The sequence below is a fragment of the Bemisia tabaci genome, chromosome 3, assembly GCF_918797505.1.
Source record: "Bemisia tabaci chromosome 3, PGI_BMITA_v3".
NCBI lineage: Eukaryota > Metazoa > Arthropoda > Insecta > Hemiptera > Aleyrodidae > Bemisia > Bemisia tabaci.
In genome coordinates, this window is record NC_092795.1 from 31,707,960 (window position 1) to 31,731,171 (window position 23,212).

The 23,212-nt window shown below is 39.2% G+C and overlaps 1 protein-coding gene across 1 annotated transcript in view; it reads left to right on the forward strand.

Moving 5' to 3' along the window:
- The first annotated feature begins 6,356 nt into the window (after positions 1-6,356).
- Positions 6,357-23,212, forward strand: part of LOC109043925 (uncharacterized) — a 57,331-nt gene continuing 40,475 nt past the window's right edge. Inside the window, exon 1 of the mRNA XM_019061287.2 lies at positions 6,357-6,889. The gene's annotated coding sequence lies outside the window, so the exon portion shown is untranslated. The remainder of the gene's footprint in view (positions 6,890-23,212) is intronic.

The following is a 23,212-nucleotide window of genomic DNA, read 5'->3' on the forward strand; positions in this document are numbered from 1 at the left end:
TTCATTATGATAGAGGCAAAATACCACCGAAATAATTTATTGGATTTAATATTAAAATTGCAACGTTCATAGACCACGGGTTTTTTTATCGCTTAAAGCCTGCGTAAATATTACCAGGGGAATTTCTCAGTGATCACTTTGATCCCTTAATACCTCTATAGCCTTCAGTGTTAACCCAGCCACTATGTATTAGTGTTAGAGCGTATGTCGTAGTGATGGGTCCACACTATTCTATTGGGAAATTAAAATTAGTGATACCAAAAATTAAAATTAGAGCCACAAAGGGGATTCTCACGAGTTTCAGTGCAAGACAGACCCGACACTACTGCATCATCATGTTACTTACAGTACAGTACTTTATATTTATATTTTTATTTATATTTATATTTACTTGGTATTTACAGTTTATATTTTTTATGGTCTGTCCACCCTCCGGTCATAAATCTCTCTTGATATCTTTCCGGTATGTTTGACAAGAAAAATATGGCAAAAACATGCTACTAATCCACTGAGTTTCATTTTCCAATCTAATCAGACAGAAAATCAATTTCATCCGATTCTTTACCGCGTGCGGCCCCAAATTAGGCGACCAGTTCTTCACGGTAACAACTTTTGCTGAACGGTAAGCATAATTATACAATGACTTCGGTTACCGTTGCCTTCAGCTGAAACTTTATCTTTCACGGAGGGCCATAGGATAAAGCAAAAGACGGCGTTTCGGAGCGTCAATGGCCTATCTCATCTGATCTGCGGAGTGAAACAAATTCAATTATACCGTGCAAAACTACACGTAGAGCTCCATAGCCACACGGACACGATACATGATTTATCAAGTAAAGTCAAAACATCCCGCGACGCGACGCACTCTGTGTGAAGAGGTCGGCGGTTACTCAGACTGTTATTATTCGCGCGCGACGTTGCCAAATTTTGACAGGATTCGACATGCACCTCCGCAAGGACCTCGGGGGAATTGACAGAATACTTGAAAAAATTGGCTAGAATGCATCTGAGGGACCATAATTTAACAGACGCATCGTAGTGATACGCCTTTTTTGAAGATGACGACATCTCGGCTCTTAGACGGTCAAACTGATGTAATATTCGGTTGATTTTTTGATAAATCGAACGTGGTCAATAAACGTCCGCAAGATTTATCGGCCACAAAGCTTATCAGGAGTTTGTTTGAACCTACAGGAACCTTAGATCGACCTACGTGCACTTGTTAGGTACTAACAATGTACCGAGCAAAGAGATTATGTAGCACTCACTATCTGCTTTCGAGGCGGATAAAGGCCTTGCACCCCAAAGCGAATGGAAGATTCTGTTCTTAGACTCAATAAGAAATCTATTGTCGTTCAACAGATTTGAAGGAATAATTGAGCTGATTTTATAATTCTACGAGCTCTACCTTAACGCAAAAATAGAAAAGTAAGAAAATGAATTAGGTTCTCATTTCGGCTTCCAAGATGTGTCTCACCATGAGTGAAGACTTGATTGATGTAACATAAGCCATTGAGTGAAGAAAATATTTGGAAAAATAAATCTATGATCAGGAGACTTCAATGAAAAAGTAGGAAAGTAAGCTTGAATCTTGCTTGCAAGTTGTGTCATGACGCAGAACGTGTATTTCAGGGGTATAATTATAAATTGGGGGATTTCAACAAAAATCCGTAGGTACTGCAAAATTGATTTGTCTCTCCGCAAATACTTTATACATAGAATTGGAAAAACCACGATTACTCCACAAAGTAAGAAATAACACATTTTTCACACATCATCACTTGGGATCCACATTTTAGTTTTACAGAAAAATGTATTCGATTAGTTTCCGTAAAGTTCTCAAAATCTTATGATTCGTATTCAACATGGGGTAATATTCAAGGAAAATGGAATGTAAAAGGATTGTTCAGGATCAACGTTCATCCTTACATGTTTAAAATTGAACGGCAGATTTGAATGAAACATTGTAACAAACCGAATAGTTGGCATGTAAATTCTAAAACATCATTTTATGTCCATAAAATACTTTTGAATACTCGATTCAGACCTTTCTCAAAGTTCAACAAGGTAATACTAATACACCTTGTTAGAGCAAGCATTAATTGGTCTAGGTACAGCACGTTTTTTTGTTGAACTGATGCCAATAAAAGCAGCTATGGTGTTGAAACCTTTATTAAATTTTATTTATTATACATTCATGAAGCCATGTGAATGATCCCGGGAGTTGCGAGGTATACGAATGACCAATCCTCATACGAGATGATATGTGCCATCCGCTACCGTTTGCCGATCTTATACCCCAACTCTGACTTGAAATTAAATATCAAGTAGGTTCAGAACTGCGTGAGTGTCACGGGCTGGGGACGACCAAAGCACGATGATTTAGCGTTCATTGTTTAGTTATTTGAGGATGTAAACAAATATACTCACCCAATACTTTTTAATGAAAACTCCTTTGTTAAGTTCCCTTGTTAAGTTTAAAAAAACATCCTTTTAAGTTATTGATTAAAGTATTCCCACCGTAATTTTACTTGTTACCATTTTGACAGCTTCATCAAGAATTGAAAATAATTTATTTCAAGTTCGGTGACTGTTATTTCCCAAAAAATCGACTAAACTGCTTACTGCAGCATTATCTGTAACTGTATCATTGATCATCGATTACTTAAAATCCTTTCAATTTCAAGAGAATCTTGAAGCGCAATTAAATAGTCCACGGCCAATGATGGAACTTTTTGACACGTGACATATCGTCGTTCCTCTGACGTAAGGGCGTATATCGACTGCCGCATGAGTCCCAGAAAGCATAGATTCATAAGTAAAACAGGGGTCACTTGGAAATTCAGATACGCCCTTATGTTGGAGGAGCGACGATATTTTGTATACTTTCTTTGCTTCGTATTAACTGATTTGGAGCCATCATTGAATTTATGAGCCTCTAAAAATTAGTCCTGAAGGCAGGGCCGGATTTACCTACTTGCCGTCCATGGGCCGTCTGTATTTTGCCGCCCCCTTTTCATTCGTTTTGAAACATCAATAAAAACCATCAAGTGAACGTGCCGGAAGGGGAGGCGGAGGCGGAGTGGTGCATAAGACGCGTTTACCTACTCGTATTGGATACATTTTTGCGAAAGCCCTGTCAACACTACTAGCAAAATTGCACGGAAATTTGCTCCTCCATTTATAAGAAATGAACCAAAAAATTATGAAAGAACAAACATAAATGTGGTGTAATAATTTTAACTTCCGCCGCTGCGCCGCGCTGATCGCACTGTGTTCGGCGCAATGCGTGAAGTATTCCTGCAGTCTTGTAGGCGCTATACATTTCAACATTTCACGCCAACCGCTCCTGACCGCCCTGTGTTTGGCGCAATGGGTGAAGTATTCATGCAGTCTTGTAGGCGCTAATATATTACATGCCGACCGCCGCGCAGAGGGCTTGTTCTTTCCATCTCAAGTCCTCGTAATCATTCCTCTCTGCGCCAACCTCCAGGCCAAATTGCGTGTTTAGTTCCTCTCTTAACTCGACTAATTAAAGATACTGTCTCTTGTATCACCGAAAAACTACAAAAGTAGAAATTACTATACTCTCAGGAAAGAGAGATTTTGTCCCCTTTTCTTAGTCATAATTTTTCTTTTTGAATCCGATTTTTTTTATATACCTACATTTAAAAAAATTGCAAAATTTGCCGCCCCCTAAAATTGCCGCCATGGACCACGGCCCATATGACTATCCCCTTAATTCGGCCCTGTCTGAAGGCTCAGGGTTAAAAATCAGCAAAAAGTAATCATTTTTTCAGGTTTGTAATACATTTTCCAAGCGAGGAAGCCGTACTTGTTAACTTTTATTCGATCGAGAAGAGAATGTTTAATTACTGTTCGTGCCGAGTGGAACTCTGCATTTTTTTATGGAACAAAGCTATTATGAGCTTGAAAAGTATTGCCCTCTGGATTTGTCCGCATCAGTCAATGTGAAACGCAGCCAATTAGACTTGCAACTTCAACAAATATGTATTCAGGCTTATGAGAAGATGTACGTATTCAGCTTCATCATTCATTAACTATGCTACATCTGTAAAGAGAAACACAGCAAAACTGCGTAACGTTTGTTCGGTGCATGTTAAGGTAAGTTCCTTGGTCTCGCGGCATCGCCGATTGGAGTTGTAGACTCAAAAAAAGGGTGAGAACCACATATTCGTGTCAGCAACAGAATAATTAGCCAAGTCATAATAAAGGACACTCGGGTCAAACTACCTCCAGCATTGAATTACTGCCAAAACATGGGTCTAATATCTCAATGAATCTCCTCTAATTGATGTTGATTCGGAAATTTTTTGCGGTGATGTTTTCTGCGAACTCTTATCTTTGATTGCTTTAAACGTGCTTTGAGGTGGATCATTACCTTATAGTCCCACGCATTGCCACCACTTCGATGTATCATAGATTTGAGACACTGTGATTAATTTTTATGAAAAACCGAAAATTGAGTCCGTAGACCAATCATTTATAACTGCTCTTAGAAAAAATCCTTCTTTATAACCGTAAAGTAACTTCAAATTGCTGTTTTAAATTTTTGATAGCTTCCAGTTTTCTGATGATTAATTGAAAACAGTGCCGTCGATTTTATTTTAAGGTGTTGGTCCCCTTAAAGCCAATCTACACTGAAAGCAAGACAATATTGAGATATGGATTAAATTTTTTTTAATTACTGGTTTCAGTTAAAATTATTGGCAGAAAACGAATAGATTACGCGCAGAGGCGCAGTTCAGCTGTTTCTTCCCTAGAAACTCATTTTTTAAACCGTAAAAGAAAATTGGAAGTATGCGGACGCAAAATCTTGTATTTGAATTGTCGAATCGAACGGTTTATCTCGCGTTTGCACATTTTCAGTTTTATTTTAGAATTACTGAAATAAATTTTATAGGATAACCAGCTAAAATGTGCTTCTAAGCATAATCGATCCATCTTTGCCAAACCTTCAAAATGAAACTAGTATTTCAGAAAAATATATCTCCAGATTTTGCTTATTCTCGCTATACATAGCTATTCAGCTGAATCATAAGTGTAGATTTAAAATGAACTGCGTCCTTGAAGCAGTATACGACCTAGCCAGAGGAAAATTCGCGAACCGATGATCTAGTCAAACTAGATTGGTTTGCATGCAAAACTCCTCCTGTTTCAACAATCCGACGCGAAATTCGGATCTAAGCGAATCCATGCTGGTTGCTTATTGAAAATAGACAAAAGCAGACTCCCAAGAAAATGGAGCAATCCTATTTGTTGAAACGGACTAACTTTAGGATTTTTCGTGGAGTGATATTATGGTCAGGAAGTGCAGTCAGTATAATGCATTTTCTTGGCATTCCAGACCCCTCTGGCCCTCTCCTCCTTTGTAACACTTTGTAACACAACACTGTGCCCTCGCATCAATAATTACGTAATGCCCACCTGAATATCCCCGAAATTGTGAGGTATTTTTGAATAAATATGGATCAAATTTGAAGTATTTTGAACGATAGCGTGACTCGATAACGCCGAGGAAAGACGTTGATACATTTTGGATCTTGTGTATTTTTCTTAGCATTCAGAGGGTCACATTACGCTAGCTAAGACCCTACTTCCTCCATGTATATCAGCGTAACGTAGGCTTGTACCCCATCCCTCCCCTCAAATTATTACGTAATTTATGAACGCTCCTTTAGCCTGTTACTTATTTTCTTTGTCAATTGGAACCACCAGCTCTCTACCAGCAATACTATCTTGCTGGTTAAGGAAATACACCGTTCAAATATTCGAACGTTGTCAATTTCCCCCCTTTAGATATGAATTTTTTAGAAAAATTGTGAATACATACTTTATATGAACTCTCTTTGGAAGCGTTTTGATGATTCCAAGAAAGGAATTTTAGAAAATTATAACTGAATGAACACGGTGTATTCATTTCAGGCTCTCCATTAAAATAGATAAATATCCTCATAGACGGTTTTTTTCCACCATCCAGAATTTCTACCCCTCCCCCCCGGGCAGATGATACTATTTTCAATATTAGGGGGAGGCCTGGCCCCCATTCAATGTTCCCATAGAAACGTCTCGTGGAGACAAGGTCTGAGAGCACTGGAAAAAAACACATTAGATCTAGAGTCCAGACTCTTGAAAACATTGACAAGAAAAAGGACTCTTGATTCAATCAGATTTAAGCTTAAATCAAGAACCAAGCCTCTTAATCTGAGTGGATTTTCTTTTGATTTAAGCTAAAATCTGATTGAATAAAGAGTCCTTTTTCTTGTCGATGTTTTTAAGAGTCTAGCAGACTCTAGATCCGATGTGCTTTTTTTCCAGTGCTGAGGAGGGCGACACGACCGGTATGTGGGGGATGCGACTGAGGGGACGCGACGACGGCGACGGGTAGCGCGGAGAGGACCCTCAGCGACGGCTCGGCCGGGCGCTCCCGGCTCATGGCTCATCTCTCGGCTGAATATAGAGGTGGTATAAATACTTTCACTTTATCATTTCGTATCTTCATTCGGCCGCTGTGCGCACTCTGACCCAAGCTCTAACCCCGAGTCCTCGAGGACCTGCGCTAGGGGCCGTCCATGTCCTCGCCTTCCGATTCGTCTTCGCTCGCGCTTTTTTCCCCGTCGTCGGTGTCGGCGTTGCTCCCGGTCCTCATTCGTCTTGCGACTTAATCCCCGCGCAATTGTCGCCCGTCCCCGATCGCCTCCGCGATTCCGCTCCATGTGAATTGTGCTTTTCGGATCTCGCGCTCTCTTGCCGGCAGTGCTCTCCTTGTGCGATTTTTGGATTTTCGCGAGTGTCACGGGGTTACTCAACCTCGCTTAAATGTATCCGTGCTCTCAGCTCTCTACTTTACGTTAAGGACCTATAAAAGGTTTGTGGAATTTTCTGGTTTCAATACTTCTTCGATTGGACCATTACTTTTCGACTTGCTGCATTTTACGGATTGAATCATATTCATGATTTAGGATGACAACAAGCGAAAAGGCAGTTTTTGAGGTGGAAACTCAAATTCTCCGCCAAGCGAAAAACTCGATTTTTTTTTTTTTAGTCGATTTTCAGTTTTTGACCTTCAACGCCTAGTGGTGCTCTTATAAAGATAGGATCGAATTGAAGACATAATTTGCATTACCAATTATGTTACAAGTGTGTGAATCGAACAGTTACTTATGGTAGCAACCGCACTGGCAGACTTCGTCAGAATTTCTTTATTCAAATTTGCGATTCAGCGTTTTCGCACTCAAGAAAGTTCTTTAAAGTTTTTGGGGTATTAGAGTGGCATTTTTGGAGTTTATAGACGTTCTTAGTGCCACATACTCAACATAACCGTGGTAAATCATTTGCATCCCTTAAAGGATCCATTTTCAAAGTCATACTCTAGAATTTTACTGGAAGTTTGCAAAAATTGTCTTTTTCACGATGCAATGACATGGGTCCCCTTGAATTTCCTTTAATCATAATGCAAACCATATGGGATGTCCTAAAGATACGAACTTTTTAAGAAACGACGATGTATAATCGACCCCCAGTACAAAAGCTCAGGCGGCTTTCGGATTTCGATAAACTTTCAGCTGTAAAATCTTCACTCGCTTGAGAGCCATTTCTGTACACTTATCATATTAAAGAAAATTAGGATTTCACGCATAACGCCCGAATAAATGTAAATTTGTTTAAAGAACGAAATGAACGGGGACATAAATCTGTGATCGTTAAAAGAAAACAAGAGACTTAAACGCAAAAGTAGAAAAGTAAGGAAATGAATCAAGGTTTTGTCCCTCATGATGGGTCACTATGCATACCGGCTTGATTGACGTAACATTTTTCATTGAATGAAAATGACGTCTCTTACAGTTTTCATTGAAAAATATGCTTACAATCAGGAAACTTCAACGTAAGAGTAGGAAAGTAAGAAAATGAATTAAGGCTTTATCTCGTCTTTCAAGAGGTGTCACCATGCACAAAGGTTTGCACAAAGGCCTGATTCGCGTGAAACTTGTCATACAATGCAGGAAATGATTGGAAAAATAAACCTCTGATCAGGAGACTTTAACGCAGAGGTAGAAAAGTAAGAAATTAAGTTTTGTCTTGGCAAGACCGTATCACGACGCATAACGCGTGTTAAACGGGTACATATATTAGACAAGAAAGACCCTCAGTGCAAGCGTAGTCTTTCTCTCTGTAATCACAATGAATTACCTAAATTAATTTTTATCGAGATCCGAGCATTTACAGTCTCGTCTTACTTCCAATTGATTCTTTCCAAGCGCAAGACGGGAATTGCGGAATTATAAACACCTGTATAGATGGTTGGTGACCGATTAGAGGTAGACCGAACAGTATGAGACGTTATGTTTTACAACTCAATTTCCTATAGGACAAACGATGATAATGAACCACGCCGAATGCCGCATCGCCGCCCGTGCTGCGGCCATTGAGTCACGACTTTTCTGCATAATCCAAGACTGGTATGCATCCTCCACCGAAGATAAAGTACTTTTTCCGTTTTGATTTAGCGTCCCTCAAGAAAGGTACATGTCCCGAGAACTTCTCCTCCCGGGCAGTATGAGATTTCCTATCCAAGAGTAGATATTATCTCGTATCGTAAAATACCTATTTAATTGTCGACTGGAAAAAAGCACGTTGGATCTAGAGTCCAGACTTTCAAAAACATCGACAAGAAAAAGTACTCTTGATTCAATCAGATTTAAGCTTAAATCAATAACCAAGCCTCTTAATGTAAGCGGATTTCGTTTTGATTCAAGCAAAAATCCGATTGAATCAAGAGTATTTTTTCTTGTCATTGTTTTCAAGAGTCTGGACTCTAGATCCAATGTGTTTTTTTTCCAGAGTCAAAGACCCTGCATTTCTTTTCCACTGTCATCCCTCCAGTTATTCAGGAAAATGTTATTTCCGCTCCATAGTGGTTTCTGAAATTTCGAAAATTACAATATCGCAGTGGCCTTAAATGACACAATTTGCGCTAAACCATATTTTAAAATTTTCTCACGGAAAATTTTCGCTAATACCTAAAAAATAAAAGGTCGAACTAACTCGTCATTAATTAATCGAATTAAGGAAGTTTTCCTTTGATGGTGCTTATTCCACGAGAGCCATATTATATTGCTGCTGCAATAATAGAATAAAAAAACTTAAGGCACAGTTTATCATATTTTGATGAACGATAATAAACTATTGTATCCCATACTTCACTAATGATTGACAGCTCATGGTGATGGTATGTTTCGTCCTATTTTTTTCCTCTCTACGCTCCTTAATTTCTCTTCCTGAATTTGAGAATAATTCTGCAAGCTAAATTTTCCAGTTTTTCCAGTCTCATGAGGATGTTCACATTGTGCAAATTAAAGCGCAAATGCGATTGTCTCTGTGCGTCATTGCCTCGTACCGACAACTTGATAGGCTTGAATCTGATTATTTTGACTTTTTTATGGTTTTAAAGCGGCAAGGTGTGAAGTTATTACTCATCAAATCTAGTAACAGGTTGAATCATTTGGATGGAGATGGAGCGACCATTGATCTATTTAATGCATATCGACGGTGAAACTACCAAACCACGTATCTCGGTTTGCGACGTCGCAGACTTCCTGTCATACTTTATTTTTATCTCATCTTTTTTTTTTTTTAAATAGACAACCACTCAACGTCAATTCGTGAAAACTTCCGTGATTTTTCCTCTTTGTGCGGAGAAAAATCTGTGAAAATTGTAAGGAATGATATTGATTTGATCTCCTTCAAAAAAATAAAATGTGAGTGGAGATTTTTAAACACCGCAAACGAGATACGTGGTCTGGTAGTTTCACCGTCGATATGCGACCTTGATCGAAATTTTTCACCTAAATGATGCTTATAAATAAATAACGCATAAAAAGTTAATTCATTCCAAAGAAATCCGCAGCTTTTATAGCTTAAATTGTTTTACGTTATTTCGAAGTTAACTTGTTTAGATTTGGAGGAGGATAAATGACTGCGCGAGGAAGTTGATTTATTGCATTCGAGTTTACCCCCAATTGACAAACTCGTTCTTCGAAAGTTATGAGCTAGTTACGCCATTATTATACACTGCACTCGCTTTTTATCATTCATGTTCCCCAGACAAGAAAAATATTAAAAAATCCAGTGTCGGATAAAAAAATTAAATATTTTCTGTGTCGTTTGCTTTTTTTGGCGCGGGTTGCATACCCTGCCCTGAAATGAACATTTCACAACCTCCTGAAATTTCAGGAAATTTCACGGAAATTTCCAATCTCTCACAAGTTTCTTTCATTTCATGCCACCCTGGACGGACCGACCGCTAGGCGCGCAATAAAACGTCCGCGCGCTGCACTCCAATTTATTCAAATCAAAAGAACCTATCGTCATCGTGATCTAGGCTCTAATACTCGTAAGAACACACGCATCACAGAGCCCATATTACAATGGAGATAGTTCCTTTTGACTGAAACACATCAAATCATTCACACACGCGGCTCGCGGTTAGGACTGCATCGAGCTTTTATTTGCGCTCTTGCGTGTGTAAAAGATGCGGTTTTGCATCCGTCGTCTCTTAAGCTCACACAATAGATCTGAATCGGCGATAATGTTGCTGAAGTTATGGTTTACGACTTACGTGTCAGCGTTAAAATTACCTGCGTTTCGTGCGATTGCCAATAACGAGTTCGACGCGTAAGCTTTTGCAGGCCTCCCAACGCTTCGCCGATACAGAATGTTTTCATGAGTTTCGCCTCTGTGACCCCTTCCGTTTGATTGATTGGGTATTCATCTTCGAGGGGCGGGAAGCATTAGGGTGGTTGTTTTGATATGACAACCGGTTTCACACTCTCGATGGGTCAAGTGTCGAGGGGGTCATTTTCGATAGTCACGAGATAGTGTTTTGATGGTTGGTTGTGATGAGTTGGGGAAGGGAAAAACATGTAGAATGAGTCCAATAGCAAAGTTTCTCGTTTCATCGTAATAAGAGAAGGGGGATGAAAAAGAAGAAATGGAAGAGGAGAAATAAGAAGAAAAAGAAGAGGAGGAGGAGGAAGAAGCCCTTTTCCGCGCAATAACATTAATGGCACATACGTTGTTTCTGACGTGAGCCTATAAAAAATCAGTTCCCATTTCCAAAATGATATCCATCAGTTGAGTGTGTTGCCTGATTGCACTCGGTTTACTTATAATACGAACCTAACTCACGCGAAAAAATTTTCGGCCAAAAATTTCTTGTAAAGCTCAGTATTTTCGGTATTATGAAAAGTTCTTGTAAAATTAGGTCACACACACAATATGCTTGATTTGTTAAGGTTTTATGTGGGTGGTTGACCTCGACACCACTTCAAACATTAATCGAATCACTCAAATTTGCAGAAAGTTTACGTAATAATTGTTGCGCTTCAATTCAGTAACCGAGACCAAAACCACAAAATTGGCATGGGTACACGTCTATATTATTCGTTCGTGTAAGCAAAATTAGATAAAATTATACCCTTTGGTGACCTGTCTTTTATTTATCTTTATAACCATCATCACTCCTCTTCATTAATTTACGAGTGATACCTTTAGGACAGGGTCGTTATTGTTTTTCGTTTCTATGCTTTTAACTCACGAATAAATATTTTTTGCAAAAATAGACAACGGATCAAAAATGAGGTTAGAAATCAAACATCATAAAACCAGCTTTCCTTCATTTTCTTAGGAAACAACGTCAATCCAAAATTTCAAAATATCCCATAAGGGCACCTATAATAATTTTTCCCAGGCGAAATTTTTTTACAGAACTTTCAAACGGATAATGATCAAGTTTTTGAACACTTTAGACAATTCTTGTCATCCTGTTTGACATGAAAATCAGTTTTCTCTCTCTTTATAAAATTTGATTTTAGCGGCTCTGGTGCTTGCACTAGAGCTGCTATTCCGGACGGTCCCAGCTGGGGAGTATCAACGGACCATGTTACATTGGAGAGGCCGCGTGTTGGTTGATGGGAATCGGCGCCATTTTCTGCTGTTTAGGGGGGACTGATTTTATTTTAATTGATATCTTTTTCCTGTGAGCGAATGCTATGTTGTGTAGTGTATTTTTGGAATCATGGTGATACTGTCAATAATTCAAAACGGGTCTGTGCTTTAATCTCGCACTGGAAAAAATGTACTTTACGTTTAAAATTTGAAAATTCAAATCTATAAGTTTTCGCGCTTTTTTCGAAGAATGCCGTGGTTGGAGCTTCCTAGTCATACTACTCGACATCAGCTGATAGCAAACAAAGGTTACCAAGGAAACCGTAAACGCGTAACAACTACCTACCGTCGCCAGAGCCGCTTTCCGACGCGAATGCGTTGGAGCTTCCTGCTTGTTTAGACTTACACCCTTCTACGAGAAACCTATTCATTTAGTGTCTCCTAAAAATGAGAAAACTCGTGGATTATTCCTGGATCATTAGGTATAAAGTCGCGAAATTTTCAAAAATAATTGATGCCTTGATCTTATCTTAAACGGACATATGTTCCAAATACTTCTGCCTTTCTTACATCTGCCTATTGAAATATATCAATGGTCAAGGTGCGAAACCACGTATATTCATTGCGATGATTTAAAATTTCTGCTAATATTCAATGTTTTTTACGAGGAAAACACCAACTTAATGGCTTAAAATCCATCAAAATATTTTGCTGAAAGAGGAGAAAAATCAAAAAAGTTTTAAACAAATTATGTTGACCATAGCCACCCAGAGAGAAAAAAACTATGACAGGAAATTTGCAACGCCGCAAACGGAAATAATATGTGAATTCTGACAATGGCCACCGGTTCAGTCTTTTTAATAAAAGGAAAGGAATTGATGAGTTTCGACACTTTTGTAACTTTTTATATCTACTTGTGACGTTATTGTAGTTTTTGCAATTTCGAGATATACGTGTTTGAAATTTCGGAATTACATGGATCCTTATGGCGGAAAGAAAGTTCACACTGACTTTTTGACGCTTAAAAATTGGAAATTGGAAGCAAATTTTTCACAGAATATGCCTTAAGACTATAATTACTTGAAATCATTAATATCTCAATTTTTTTTCAAAAACTGCACTTATGCGCCATGTCCACCAAGTCCCCCATTTCTCCCCTGTTAACATCACGACTGCCCATTCACTTCCGCGAAGAGAAATTTTCAATCAGGAAATTTCCTCCGGCGATCAGAATTTGGAGCACGAAATGATGTTACGAATGTCACGAGGATATTGCTCAACTTTTAGTGGGGGCAATCTCTGACTTAATGGTTAGTCGGGCTAGGTTAATGAGACGATTCTCAAAGCGGTGTCAATACCTGCGAAAACTAGTACAACCAGGAGCTCGCCCTTGGTAGCAGCGCCACCATTTACGCTCAAAACTCCCGAAAGACGCCTCGTTCTCTTCATGGGAAAAACCGTCCGGTGTCGATAAAATGTACAATGGCAACATCGCGGTCAGTCGGTAGTCGGTGTGAAAAACTCACGGTTTAAGCTCGAAATGTGCATTCGCATTCGGAACTAAAACATCGCTGCAATATCGCCGATAAAAATATAATTACAGAGTAATCTTAGCTGCGCGTGCACTTGACTGGGTAAAAAAAAGAAGATTTTCGCACCTCGCGCACGGAAAAAAATGAAATCGCTGATTTTAGAAGATTGTCGTTAAAAAAAGTGTCCGACATGTTTCAATGTAGATTTTACAATAGAAAAAATGCTAATTGATCACCCCTGTGGTTAAATTAGGTATCCACTATTGTAAAATGTCCATTTAAAATATGTCGAACATATTTTTCAGCACTTGAATTGTTGAATCAACAATCCATTTTTTTCCGTGCGAGCCAGTAGGAGGAAAAAGTTGGATTTAGCCCCCCCCCCCCCCCCCCCAAAAAAAAATCGCCAAATTTCTTAATAGCTCACTGCTTTCTTATTAAAATCCATACCACGTAGTTTTAATAAAATAAAATGAAAATAATTTAGAAGGTTTGGTTTAAGCCAAAAAGTACTTAAATAATTTGAAAATAGTGTAACACAACGCGCTCAAAACTCAGTCACGGGGTTTTGTGAAGGTAAAATCTGATGATACCCAGGCACCGCTTTTTGAGTTAAAATGCCCATGACTTCATAATTATAAATCCCAGCTTTCTATCATTATTGTCACTACTTCATTAACTCATTTCCGCTCTCATCGAAATAAAATAGAATGGTATCAGTACTTTTTGAACCTAAAATATCCTCTAAACACGATTCCAACACCGAACAAACATTCTCGGCGTTTTTACTAAGGCTCGTTGGTACCTTTACCATCTCACTTTTTTTTTACCAATTATTGGTAATTTTACCAAGACAGTCCGTCTTAGTTTACCTAAAAACCGGTATTTTGACTGTTTTTTTTCTGTTGAGAATACCACTTTTACTGGTAATCAATTCCCGGTAACTTTGCCATTTTATCTCGGTAATTCTACCACAGTCGATAAAAAATATTGGCGTTTTTACCAGGGTCCAGTAAAATTACCGAGAAAGTCAATAATTTTACCGAGATTTCTCGGTAGAATTACCAATACCATAAATGGTAATTTTACCAAGAAAAAACTGGGATCAAATAGAACCCTGAATTCTTGGTAATTTTACCCTATTCTTAGTAAATACACCGAGATTTTTTTTCAGTGTATCCTCTCAAAACGATTCCAAACAACTTGACAACGACGGGGCAAACGGGAGTTGGATGTTCCGCTTATTGTGGGAGTCAGGAGTCAGATTTGCGCTGCTATTTCATTGGTGTCATTAGACAATTCGTCTGCCCTGGGCCGCGTCATTACTTTTATTTATATAATGATAATTATTGCCCCAACTCCTTCGTCCGTGCGTAAAGTCTAAGAAAGGGGAGGGCGTTACGCATTACTTGCAGTGTGCATACAATTGTGCTTCACTTAGACAGTCCGCTTTTTGGCTTGACTATTAGTGTGTCGTCATACTTCGAGCTTCAGCCCGTTTGTGTGCTAAGACAAACGACGAACATATGTGGAATCGGCTTTAGAGCAAAAATTCTCATCCTCTATGACATCGTATGGGTGTTATGTTTTTCTTCTTCATGATTTTGGGTCTAAGTGAACAACCGAAATTAGCTTACATTTGATTCCTTACGTGATAAAAAAAAGAAATAATTAAATCGAAAAATTGGACGAACTCAGCAAATCAATTGAAAATGTGAAAAAGAAAAAATCTAATTATAAAAATTATTAAAACCTTTACGAAGTCGACGAATAAATTTCTAATGAATCACGTTTGCTAAATTTTTAGATCTCATATAAATTACCTCATGACGCTGTATCCACACAGTGAAAAAATTTTCAGGAATATCCGCTCGACAAAAAATTTGGAATCTTGAGCTAAAATTCTCAATTATCTGGCGGTCGCTGTACGCCGGAAATCCCGTAAGTTCCCGTAAAGTTCTTCTAACAAGAAACATGTCTTCAGAATTAAAATTTATTCTCAATATTTTTTCGTGATTTTCTTCAAGATCCGCTCCCCTAAGCGCTTATCCATAATTTCAAGTGCAGTTACAGATGAAGCACGTTTCTCGAGTAAAAATAGCCCTAAGGCATCCAAAGATTTAGTAAAAAAGAGGCGAAGAAAAAGATTAAAAAAATAAGATTTTACGACAATTTTTCTATGTTTGTCATCCCATAACGGTGAATTCAAGCCTCCATAGCGCTGCCTTTACATTTGCATAATTTTACAATTCGTTTTGTTTGATATCAATCAAAATATGTTGTACAGATCCTATCGGGTTGTTTTCCAAATACTTTCTTGTCGACCCCCTGGTTTGCAATTTTAGTCCTGTCGGGCGAACCTTGTTAAAAACGTTATCGGTCGTGCGATATCTTACACTTCTGTTTCTCAGCAGCATGCACACGGCACATAAAATAATGCACCAACATAGGTCCTGACAATGCGTCAGGGCGGCCATTTCACAACATAATTTCATCCTATTACACTGTCATGATTGTATAGTCCGAGCGATAGTTGCCAGGAGGGATTCAGACATCATCCTCAAATGTAGCGCTGCCGACATGAGCATTTTACCGCAATTTAAGCGCGGGGTGCGGCAAGCCGTGTGTGCATAGAGCAGTAAAGTGGCGTCCTTTGCGATGTATCGATTGTTATGCCATTTAAACATATGGAAAAGGATCGATAAACAGGGTGTTCGCAGCGAACACCTTAATAATCGATTCTTTATCACAGGTTTAAATGGCAGAACAATCGATACATCGCAATTCACGTCACGCCACTGGCAAAGAGGTAATCCGCACCGCAGTTGCATCAGCACTATTTATTGGGCGCGCGTTGAAAAAATTATTTCGTCTATGGTGGCTTGAGACAAGAGTATTTACATATGAGTTATAAATTGTCTGGCTCTGGACTCATCCTCACGGTCACGCCGATCGTTTATTCGAGATAGTAATAAGTAATGTGCAAATACTACTTGTCCACAGGTCACCGTGCCGATTTCCGAGGCTAGACCAGAAAGAATAAACATCATTTCGGGGGCCGTCCATAAAATACGTAAAGCTCTGAGAGGGTTCACAGGCCATCATTACGGGTATGTTACTAAGGGGGGGGGGGGGGAGTCCAGGGCCTCGTTATGATCACGTTTAACGTTTTTTTCTCTTTTAACTTTTTCAGAGTTTTTCTTTTCATATTTTCATTGTTCTTCTTATTTTATTACACTACGTTATTTAGGTTTCTTTCATGTTCTCTTTTGACTTAAATCTCTCCTCTCTCCGCGAATTGAATTATTAAAAAAGTGCCCAGACCCCTTACTTTGCCTCGGTTTCTCACTTTCATCATGAATGGCTCTATTAAATTTTCACAAGTATGATAGAATTGTATGGTGGGGGGGGCTGAGGTTTATCATTGATTAATTTACTTTTTGAGAAAGAGCACTGATATGCGTTTTTTAGAGGGGATGGACCTGCGTTGCGGGGGAAGGAGGGGATAAACCGATCCGATTGTTATAATGCATGTATTTTATGGATGGCCCCTTTTTTAATTTGATGAAGGGAATCCTGCCGAAACCTGGCAACAACGATGTCTCTTCTCGGCTAATATTTTTGTAAACGTGACCTATCAACCTTTGACTGCAGCGAAATTTATTTCCAAAAGTTTCCGAACGAAGCGTCCGCGATGAAAGCACATGTTCGGAGTTAAATACTCCCTCATAAACCTTACCGGAATTGGTAGTTTTACTCTTCTGCTATCCGACGGCGAAGAGCTTCGAGCTTTTTGCCGTCGTTACAAAATCGAAGAAATTTTAATGGGCAATGCACGCGTGTAATTAGTTGATAATTGATTACTATCCGTGATCTCCTCTGCTTCAGTAATGGATCACGGATATTCTTTTCAGAGAGAGACCCGTGCTCATGAGTCATGAGTGATTGGAGTGGCACATCGCAATCAAATTGTTCTCTGCGCGTAGAGTGTGTGTCGTCTATTTAAATACTCCGGAGAAAAATTAGGGTCCTCACAGGCACAACTTCAGTTTCCATCTAATCGCGCTAGGTATTGAATTATCGAAAAGGGCCGTTTTCGGGCCCACCCTGAATTTCTTCCACTCTGCGATGTTTTTGTCATTGATGGTACACATTTTACGGAATGCATTGATTTGGTCATTTCCGATCTTTTTAGAATCCTAACACGGGCCTAAACGCAGGCCTGAATGCCGGTTTTGGCGGAAATTGCTGATTTTTCGGCATTCGATCACAAACCCGCATTTTTTGCCAAAATCGACCTTCAGGCCCATGTTTAGACCTGTACCGTACCCGGCGAGAGACTGAAACGAACAATTAAATTGCGATGCGTTCCGTAAAATGTAGACCTTCAGTACGCAAAAAATCGTGGAGTTGAGGAAATTTAGGGTGGGCCCAAAAACGTCACCGAAAAAAAGTGAAGTTAATTTTACATTCTGGACGTAAAAGAAGTGTGCAAGAACTTATAAAATGCTGAATTACCCGCCAAAGCAGTTAATTTTACATCTTGGCATTGCTAAAGTAACTGCTGAGGTATGGGTAATTCAGCATTTTACAAGTTCTCGCACACTTTTTTCATATCCAGAATGTTAAATCAACTTCATTTTTTTTCCGGTGGTCCCACATCGATACCCTTCCTTTGAGACAAAGATTTTCCTTAATTCTCAATTACAAATAATCGCGGTCATCGAAACAGAGGTAGACGGGCGAATTGATGGTATAGTTTTTAGAAGATTAGGTCACTGTTCGCATACTGAAATAAAACGGAGTGAAAAGTAGCGAACGACGTGTTTCCAAATGAAGTAAAGTATTTTTGGAAGCGTCACTGTTGATTAGAATTCACAAAACTTTACGCAGATCTTCAACTTCTTCCAAGTTTTTTCAATTTTTCCAAGTAGAGAAAGCAAGTAAAATGGAAATGACCTTGACCTAAATTTTGGAAACAGAAGTCATAATTTCTGCTTCATACTAGAAACAGCATATCGACGGTGAAACTACCAAACCACGTATCTCGGTTTGCGACGTCGCAGACTTCCTGTCATACTTTATTTTTTAAATGAAAAACTACTTAACGTCCAGTCTTGAAAATTTCTGTGATTTTTCCTCTTCGTGCGGAGAAAGTTATGTGAAATTTTCAAGGAATGATATTGATTTGGTCTACTTCAAAAAAATAAAATGCGAGCGTAGATTTTTAAACACCGCGAACGAGATACGTGGTTTGGTAGTTTCACCGTCGATATGTGCTATAATTTTTTCTATGCAGGTGGATGCATTTATGGATGAGCCCGAAATTGTATAGCTCCCAAATGCAAAATGTAGTCCAATAATGCAACTTAATGCAATCCGTTCGTCAGCGTTCGTTCAGGAATCGAATTTCGGTTTGAAGAGCAAAATTTCAGTCTCTGTGACCGAAATTATGTTTGGCCTCTTGAACTAAAAATTTTCCGTCTTCAATATGTTCGGAACTAATTTCTTAGTTAGGACGAACCTTTGTGAACCAACGATACACTTGCAACATGTAGAGAACTCAGTCTGTACTGAAAGAAGTAAGAATTCCCGTCTGGAGTGAGAATGAACCACGGGTGCGAAATAAAATCACAGCTCGTAAATTAAAACTAAGAGACACTGAAAACGGGTAGCAGGTATTTGTGAGAAAAAAGTGTGACCTCGTGGGCGTAGGAAAACAAAAGTAACCATCTCTCATCGGCCAAATTACCCGGTGAAATTGATCATACAATATCCTTATCAGCTCTGCAATAAATCTTCTATTTTTGCATAGCTTACTGCTGCGTTGCCTAATTCAGTAAATGATTTAAGTTCACAAAAGACTTAGCAATAATGAACACTGAAAATAGTACCGGCTTTAAAAGAAACGCGCCAAGTTGCAATTTTGTACTAAAAAAAAAAGAAGTTTGGAATAGTTCATCATTTCTTCTATGCGATTTGGTGCGTTTTTGTTAAACTCGGTCGAATTCTAAACTTGGTAAGCTCCAGGGCCGGATTTACCTACTTGCCGCCCATGGGCCGCCTGTATTTTTCCGCCCCCTTCTCATTCGTTTTGAAACATCAATAGATCGTATTCAACAGTGGTTCGATGTATCGTTTGGTTCAAAACAATAGAACATAACCTCAAACAAAAATTTTAGGATTTAGTTTGGAAAAGCTGAAAATGATAAAATTCCTAACAATTCCACTTTTCATTGCCATTTGGTACTCGAGAGAATAAAAATTCAATCACATAAGACCCGTTACCTCAGATTTCTAAATTGACTTTTGAGGCTGTTGTTACATATTGAACCAATCGATATCAATATAATCTCACCTGTGTGATCCGTCGAATACGATCTATAAAAACCATCAAGTGAACGTGCCGGTGGGGGAGGGGTGTATGAGACACGTTTACTCGTGTTGGGCACATTTTTTGTGAAAGCCATGTCAACATTAACAAAAGTTCAGTTCCGTAAACCCATCCCTGTTTGGACAGGGCCTTCCATTTATAAAAAACGAACGAAAAAATTATGAAAGAACAAATATGAATGTGGTAAATTATTTTAACTTCCGCCGCTGCGCCGACCGCACTATGTTGGCGCAATGCGTGCAGTGTTCACGCAGTCTTGTAGGCGCTATGCGTTTCAAGCCGACTGCTGCTGACCGCAGTGTATTTGACGCAATGCGTGAAGTATTCATGTAGTCTTGTAGGCGCTATGCGTTTCATGCCGACCGCCGCGCCGCTCCGTTCCAGGTCAAATTGCGTGTTTGGTTTCTCTCTAAACTCGACCAATTAAAGGTGTTGTCTCTTGTATCACCGAAAGACGACAAAATTAGAAATTACTGTCCTTTTTTACTCTCAGGAAATGAGAGATTATGTCGCCTTTTCTGGTTTGTAATTTACTCTCTGAATCCGATTTTTTTCTCTCTTTTTTTGATACCTACATTCAAAAAGATTGCAAAATTTGCCGCCTCCTACATTTTGCCGCCATGGGCCGCGGCCCATGTGGCCACCCGCTTAATCCGGCCTTGGTAAGCTTCTTTGGATGCTACTAAGATAGTGCATCTGTTTCTCTTGTTCCGCACTGGCGGATCCAGGAAATTGGCAACATTGTTTTTCTCTATTTAAACCTATGGAAATGTCTCGATCCTTACAGGGGCCAGGTGCTCCGACGAGAATCGATTATTTGACATTGGTTTAAAATGGAGGAAACTCGGTGTTGCCAAATTGCTGGATCCGCTTCTGTTGCTCCGTAAGAATTCAAAGGCCTGGAGAGAATAGTTTTTATGATAAAACTTACATTACGACTAAAATTTAGAGAAAATTTCCTGTTAAATAATCCGTGACGTCTTAAAGAGCGACTCCCCGCACAATCGGAGCAACACTGCTGCTAGGTAATGTAAACATATTGCAATTTTATTGCATTGAATTGAAATTTCATCCCAATATTTTTCGTTACACCGCACTCCTTGGGTATAAATGATGATATTCTGTGATTTACGCCATCGACTAATAACCCATCGAAATTAGTATAGGAGGACACACCACGATTCATATTCCAGACCGGTATTGCCTAACTGTCTAACTAATCTAAATCCCTAGGTGTCTGAGATTGGAATTTTCTAATTGTCAGCACTGGTATTTTGGATCACGAGTAAGATGAAAGGGAAAATAAGCTGCCGTGATATCGAAAAGAACAGTACTTGTATTTCTGTATAAGCCATGATTAGCACATGCTTTTATGTGTCTCGAGGTTCATCCCATCATGCATTTACTGCTCTCCTCACTATCACGGCAGTAAGTATGGTTCACTGAGCTCACGAAAAAGCCATTGTCTACGTTATGAACTCATGCACGCATCATACGGTGTGAAACCGAAAGCTCAACAATAAAATCATTCTTTATATGCCGGGAAGGTGGATCCCCAAAACCAGAGGAGCTCATGGATAGGAATGATATCATCAGCTTGGCACGAAATGGTATGCGGTTGGAATTTGGATGAAATTCGATTGCCGAAGATTTCAAGTAGCAGCGATCTTGACACGGGAACATGGTAATCTATTAGGCACCAGAATCGGATTTATCTTCCATAGAATCGTACTCATACGATTCTTAGTGAGAAGTGTCTCTAGCGTGTCGACTGTCGAGTATCTCACCTCTGCGAGGAAAGACGATTCATCTTGCTTGTTCTTGATTGGTAGCAGTGTTGCCACCACGCGCGAGCGTTACGTATGTCTAAAGCATGGAGGCCTCAAGTTGTTCATTTTATAATTGCGAAATTTTGTCACTCAAAATCAAAGCCCGGCTGTTTTGAATTTATCGAGGGCATTATTATTTTTACAAATCAGGAGATTGGAGGGAGAAAAATTTTTGAGGAAAAGGGGTTGCTCAAAAAGGAGTTTCTCTCTTTCTAATAATTCTGAGTGGCGAACCTGGGGGCTACGCCAAGCTTATATGTTTTCCATATAAAAGTCATAGAATAGTTTAATTCGCAGAGATTCTTGCGGAGAGTCATGAGTCTATGGTGTCATCACCGCCGGCCAACCGGTATCCAGCGGCACCGGCCAATCAGGATGATGCCCTCTGGGTTGTCCGCACTTCTCAGTCGGAGCGCAGCCCTCAAGTCCCTATCCTCTCCGGCTTCTGCAGTTGCTAAGCTACAGTTTCTTCAGGTTTTATTGGATGGATTTCCAACCCCTTTTCTCGATTGATTTCTTAGACTTTGTTCTAGCTTTCGACTAGAGAATTTTTAAAAGTTCTGAAAATTGAAGTTCTTATCGGTTTTTTATAAAAATTAAAAAAAATTGCAATAAGGCCTTTAGACTCAATTTTTTAAGTGTAATAAAGGATTTCCCTTCTCGTCTGCAGGTATAAAAAATGTTAGGACAAAACAAAAGAAAGTTTTTGAAAATCCGTCAAGTAGATCCTGCTAAAGGGGTACCTTGTGAGGTCAAAAAACGTTGTTTTGAGAAAAACCTGCCTGCAGTTTTGAGCAAACAGAGGGATTGCATCACTCCGTGACTACAAAACGTTAATTAATAATTCAAATACTGATCAGATTTTAAAAATACTTGGTCTTAAATCACAAGTTAGGAAAAAAACAGGATTTTTATTTTTTTTTAACTCCCCTTAAAAGAGAGAAGCGAACTGTTCAGCGTTAACAGCATTGACATTGATGCTCTTGCTTCGTTTCTGCTGAATTCGATTCTAATGCTATATTTTTTAGCTTCGTAAACAATTCCTGGACTCAGTTCTCAAAAATCTTTCATAACTGCATGAAAAATCATGGGTCTAGAATTTTTAAATCAATTTGGCAGTGTTGTCAAGCGCTCATCCATTGATTTGTGAGTCATTGAGTGGTTCAATTAAGATGGGTTTACGTTTACCTCCGTTGTCAACTATTCGACAGTAGCCCCACTGGCTATGCCATAGCCTTGCCGTGTGAGCGGTATTGTCGTATAAATCATCATCGCTCGCCTGCGTGTAGCTGTAGGTATATAATATGTAGTTGATAATGTCATAAGCAAATATCGAAAGAAAATGAAATAATCACTCACATGCATGCAGCATCGAACCGAGATTTCACGCAGAGAGCTGAAACCCGAACCGTAGACGCATCGCCTTAGTTGGCAAGGCACCTGATTTTTGTTGTGCAATCCGATTGACCTTTGCCCCTGTTTGAACGATT